Source organism: Fundulus heteroclitus, chromosome 11 (genome assembly GCF_011125445.2).
Source record: "Fundulus heteroclitus isolate FHET01 chromosome 11, MU-UCD_Fhet_4.1, whole genome shotgun sequence".
NCBI lineage: Eukaryota > Metazoa > Chordata > Actinopteri > Cyprinodontiformes > Fundulidae > Fundulus > Fundulus heteroclitus.
Genome location: NC_046371.1, coordinates 15,703,808 through 15,708,746, shown reverse-complemented (window position 1 = coordinate 15,708,746; position 4,939 = coordinate 15,703,808). Strand labels below are relative to the sequence as shown.

Here is a 4,939-nt window from a genome sequence, read left to right as displayed (position 1 = left end):
TTGAAGATTGGCGTTACAGACGCAGAGAAAGCCCAAAGACAGGGTTCTGTCAGTCTGAGCTCCCCTTCGAGATGAGCCTCTCAGTTCAGAACCACGAAACGCTCCGTTGTTCTGTGTTTACGAATCAATGCAGGAAAGTGATTAGCTACCAGCCCAGTTTCTACTAAAGATTAAAGCAACGAAACAAACCAATGCACCCCCATTAAGTTTTAAGGGCTAGTGGGGGTTAATGTGGCTAATAATAAACAGGTTATGGTGGAGCCAGACTGAAGCTAACAATTGAAGGAGAAAAAAAAAAACACTAGAAAACCCCTGGTATCCTACCTTGATAATGTAGTTGATCACAGAAAGAGAAATTGTACAGAGTGTCGAGTTTGTAGGCGTGAACCCAAAATCCAGCCAACACAGTGCGTTTTAAAAAGGTTTGAGAAGTAGAATGCTAGTAGACGAGGCAGGCAGGAATGGGAAGGAGGCCTCCAGAAGACAGCAGACAGACCAGGTGATGAAGGCAGGAGTTGACTTGAGCAGATGATGCAGGCCGAAGGCTCACCAGAGCGGGCAGAGCAAGCAGCAGGACCTTGAGGAAACAGAGAGCAGACACTGGAAGCCTTTATCAGTGAGGGCTGAACATCCAGCAGGCACACAGTACTGGGAGCGTTACTACAAGCCGAGCACATGAGAGAGACAGGCGACCTGGCAGGTAGAAGAAGGCAGGTGAGCAGAGTTGGGCCTGATTAGTGGCAGCAGGTGGAGCTAATTAGGTGACTATTGGCTGGGAGGAGTGGAGTTGTAATCCAAAAAGTCCAAAGGTCATGACACAGAGCTGCTGCTGAAAACATTAGCATTTACCTGAACCTTGTTTGCACTGTAAGAAATGGTTTTCACTTGGCTACGGCAGGTCTATGCAAAAAAAATAAAATCAAGCAGTTTATAGAAAAGTAAAATAATTAAACAACTGATTCAAAAGTACGTACTTCCATGGAGGATTTTAACACTTCTATTATTAGCTTCTCTATTGTTTTGCCCAATAAGGAAGTGATACTTAAATGACTGATTTTTCTAAATGAGTGCTCAAATGTCCCCTACTTTGTGGTTTTGCCCGAATTAAGGAAGTTCAAACATTGTCTTGTAATTAATCACAATTTTTGCTCTTGACTAGAAAGAGCCCTGTGCCTTCAAAAAGTGCTTCTGTGGTTTTGAAAATGATATTGAGTACTGAGAACTTCTCTTAGTGTCGGTATCAAGTTTAAAATCTTTGCACAGCGACATCCCTGGTAGATTGCACTTTCCCACCTGATCTGTGAACCTCTGCAGCTCCTCCAGAGTTTCTAAAAACGGATTGCATGCACCCGCTATCTTTCTTCACATCAGTTCCTTTCCCACGTTAAACAGCAGGCACCATGGTCTTCAGTGCTCACTAAGCCCAGCCTGTTGTTTCAGGTAGACAAGGTCTTGGCAGGTTTACAGTTGTACCATACTCGTTTCCATTTTTAGTTGATGAATTGAATAGTAACATACCCTGACCTAAAAACAGATTTCACACTGTCCACATTTGTATTAAAATATATGAATTATCAGTGTTTCCCATAGGAATTTGGTCTGGGTGGTGAGTGTTGGTCTTTATCCATCTTCTATATAGTGTATCTTATGTATTTATATAAATATGTCTTCTTTATCTGTTTTTTTAATCTTTTTATCCATCTTTCTCCTATTTAGCCAGCGCCTTCCTCTTTATTTGTTTTTGGTTAGTTTCTCTGTCGCTCTCCACCTTTCAATACCAATTATTAAATGGTTGGTATTGTGAAGTGTCTGGTATTAATTTCACTTTCATGTTTTTAGTTTGATTGACTGTATCCTGCTGCCTTTTTTTTGGGTTAGATTATTTGTTTTTGTTTGTCAGCTCAGCTTTGCTTGGCTTGTAGACCAAAAGTCCTGCAGGTCCATCCTGTTAGGGCGGACTAACGACTTCCTATTATTTTGTTTGTTTTTGTCTTTTAGGGCCACGTCCCCATTTTTTACAGTAAATCAATTTCTTCCATTTATGTTTTTTTTAACATGTTCTGTCTGGCAGTGTAGCACTAAGAATTGCTGTCTTAATGCCAAAATGAACCCGACAGATTTTACTTTCACAAGTGGAGCATTACTGCTTTCGCTTTAGCGCTCCGCTTGATTTATATCTATGCATGAAGCTTTATTGCTTTACATTTATTTAACCGAGTGACCTGGCTTTTGTTGAATCTGCTTCACAACACCGGAAGTAGGAGCTGCTGCTCATAAGAGTGTAAGTGCTGCCGTCATCATCATCATTAAATTCGGTGCGTTTTAAAAAGAAAAAATGCAGGTCATTAGTTAGTCTCGCAAACTTTTTCCTTATCTATTTCTTGCGTATTGTTGTTTAGCTTTTGTCAAATCAGACGTTTCATGTCTGCTGGCATGCGAACGCACGTGAGTCAGCGTGAGTCTGAGTTGGCAGCAGAGTGAGAGATGAAAGTGGCACAGCGACCACATACAGACAGAAATGTTTTGCTGTGGTACCCAGTTTTTTTTTTTTTTTTTACACAATGCTTTCCAACTTTTTTGTGAAAGTAGGTGACCAAAGAGAGGTAGAGAGAAATGAGCAGGTCACAAACCTCAATAAATAAATTGTCCATCTAAATTTTTTTGTTTTTTGCCCGCTCTTTTCTAATTACTTATGGTTTCTTTTTCCTTTTTTATCTAGTTGTAATTTTTACCCGCCAAATCATAGCGCACCTTTTCATACATACGCCTGAAAAATTTAGTAATTTTGGTATCTCATAAAACATTTACAAACCTGTTTTGGGAGGAAAAAAAAGATAACTAAATTAAGCCTTTTAATTATTGACGAACTGACGCGAAGCAGAAAAGGTGCAGAGTAAATACAAAGAAAACAGGAACGTTAATTAAATCTCAGTAAAAGGATCAGAATGTATTTCTAATACAGGAACGTTGAATGAGTCTGAATTATTGACTAAATGAAACCATTCAATAAATAAACAGATAAATTGGCAGAGAGCTTAACTCCCCCAACGGCAGACCCAAAGTTACACCCTTGTCCGCCACAGATAACGGTCACAGTCCAAGGGGAGGGCGCTGGCCGCCTGGTTGGAGAGTCTGAGCAGAATGGATCAGAAAGTAATAACCCTCTTAATTTTAACGATGCTGCATCATGGCGACTAAAATTACCGTTTCTGATTTTAGGCTCGAAGGGCTCAGCTTGCCTGGTTCTAAGAAGCTCTGATTAGTTCTGATCATTATGGAAAATATCTCTCACACTGCAAAATAATGCACATAATGCCTTCTTTGGCATATAAATCTTTCCTATCAGGGGTTCACGTCAGGTTGTTTTTTCAATATCGTTTAGCTAATTTTTCAATAGCTCACCCAAAGATTGAGATTTGGTATTCCATATTTATTGTTATTTTTTATAAATAATAGGGGCTTGAACATTTTGCACACAGGGTAGGCCTATTTTAATCTGCCAATAGCCTGGAAAACACTTGCTCAGACTTGACTGTTGATTTTCCTAGCATGGTTAACATGTCAGGTCACTTTGGGACATGCCAGTAATTCTCAAGTTACCTCCATTACTCATGGAGGCTTTGACAGTGCCATTCAGAGAATCGGATAGCTTTGGATGAGGTTCCATTCCACATTCGGTAATAGAGCTCTACAGTAAATTAGAAAATCATCAACAAGTGGATTGATTTCAATAATTAAATTCATCATTTTAAATTTACACATAGTGTACATATATTGAATTGTATATATATATATGTTAAATTTGATGATTATTACTTCAAACTAATGGAAACCCTGTCAACATTACATCTGGTCAATCAGATATTTTTAGTACAGAAATGGCATTTCCATGGTGTAAATGGTAAATGGCTTGTACTTGTAACTGGTCTTGACTACCTCCAAAGCACTTTACACTACAGTCTTAGTCACATTCACCCATTCACACTGACATATGTTAGTAGCTACAGCTGCCCTGGGGCAGACTGACAGAGGTGAGGCTGAGGTGAAGTGTCTTGCCCAAAGGACACACGACAGAGACAGTCGAACCGGCAACCCGCCAATTGCAAGACAAACCCCTTAACCTCTGTGCCACCGTCGCCCCATAAGGTGACGTGTGGCTAAGACATGAAAAACTTGACAGATGTGAAGCAGACTTTCTGGTCCTTGCTAAAGAAATTGGCCGTTAAGAGTGCTGTATCCAACCATAATAGGAAAGTTGAGTGGAGGGAAAAATGTGGTACAAAAAGATGCACAAGTAATTTGTGTTTGTCTTTATTTATTTATTAAAATGAGTTAAATTTGTATTGATATTCTTTTTTTAATTAAGATGGGCCTGTATTAGAAACACATAAACTGATGGACTTTAAAAAAAAAAAAAACTTTAAACATTAGATATAAATTGTGTGTACTTGCGTAAATGGACACTTTGAGAATATATCATATTTGTATTGGTTTAAATTGTTTTTTTTTTGTTTGTTTTTTTATCTCCGGTTGCATTTTAAGTTAAGTAAGGAATTGTCTGAAATTTCTTGTGAATTATTCACGAAGGCCAGACCCGCAAACAAGGTGACTCATCCGCTTTTCATTGCAGGTCTGAGGTTGAAATGGTTTGGTATTTTTCCCCCTACTGTGATTAGTAGCACATGACTGATATTTACGGTTTTTCTTTTTTGGTGCTGCCACAGTCAAGGTTTTAAATGAGCCAGACTGGGGCAATGCGATGGCATAAATAGGTTGCAAACCAGTTAGTGGTGAGAGAAAACCGTCATCTGTGTGTATGAGCGGTCAATTGAAACATTTCCATGTTTAATGAACTCCTTAAAGGTGCATAGCCACGTTATTTGACTTTTGTTTTTATTTATACATCAATAGCTCACTCTGGTACAGTCTTTTTTTTTTT

The 4,939-nt window shown here is 39.0% G+C and overlaps 1 protein-coding gene across 1 annotated transcript in view; it reads left to right on the top strand.

The window, feature by feature from the left end:
* The window catches only part of LOC105939081 (prenylcysteine oxidase-like), a 38,386-nt gene extending 35,862 nt beyond the window's left edge, over window positions 1-2,524 (top strand). Inside the window, exon 10 of the mRNA XM_036142949.1 lies at window positions 2,515-2,524. The gene's annotated coding sequence lies outside the window, so the exon portion shown is untranslated. The remainder of the gene's footprint in view (window positions 1-2,514) is intronic.
* The last annotated feature ends 2,415 nt before the right edge of the window (window positions 2,525-4,939 follow it).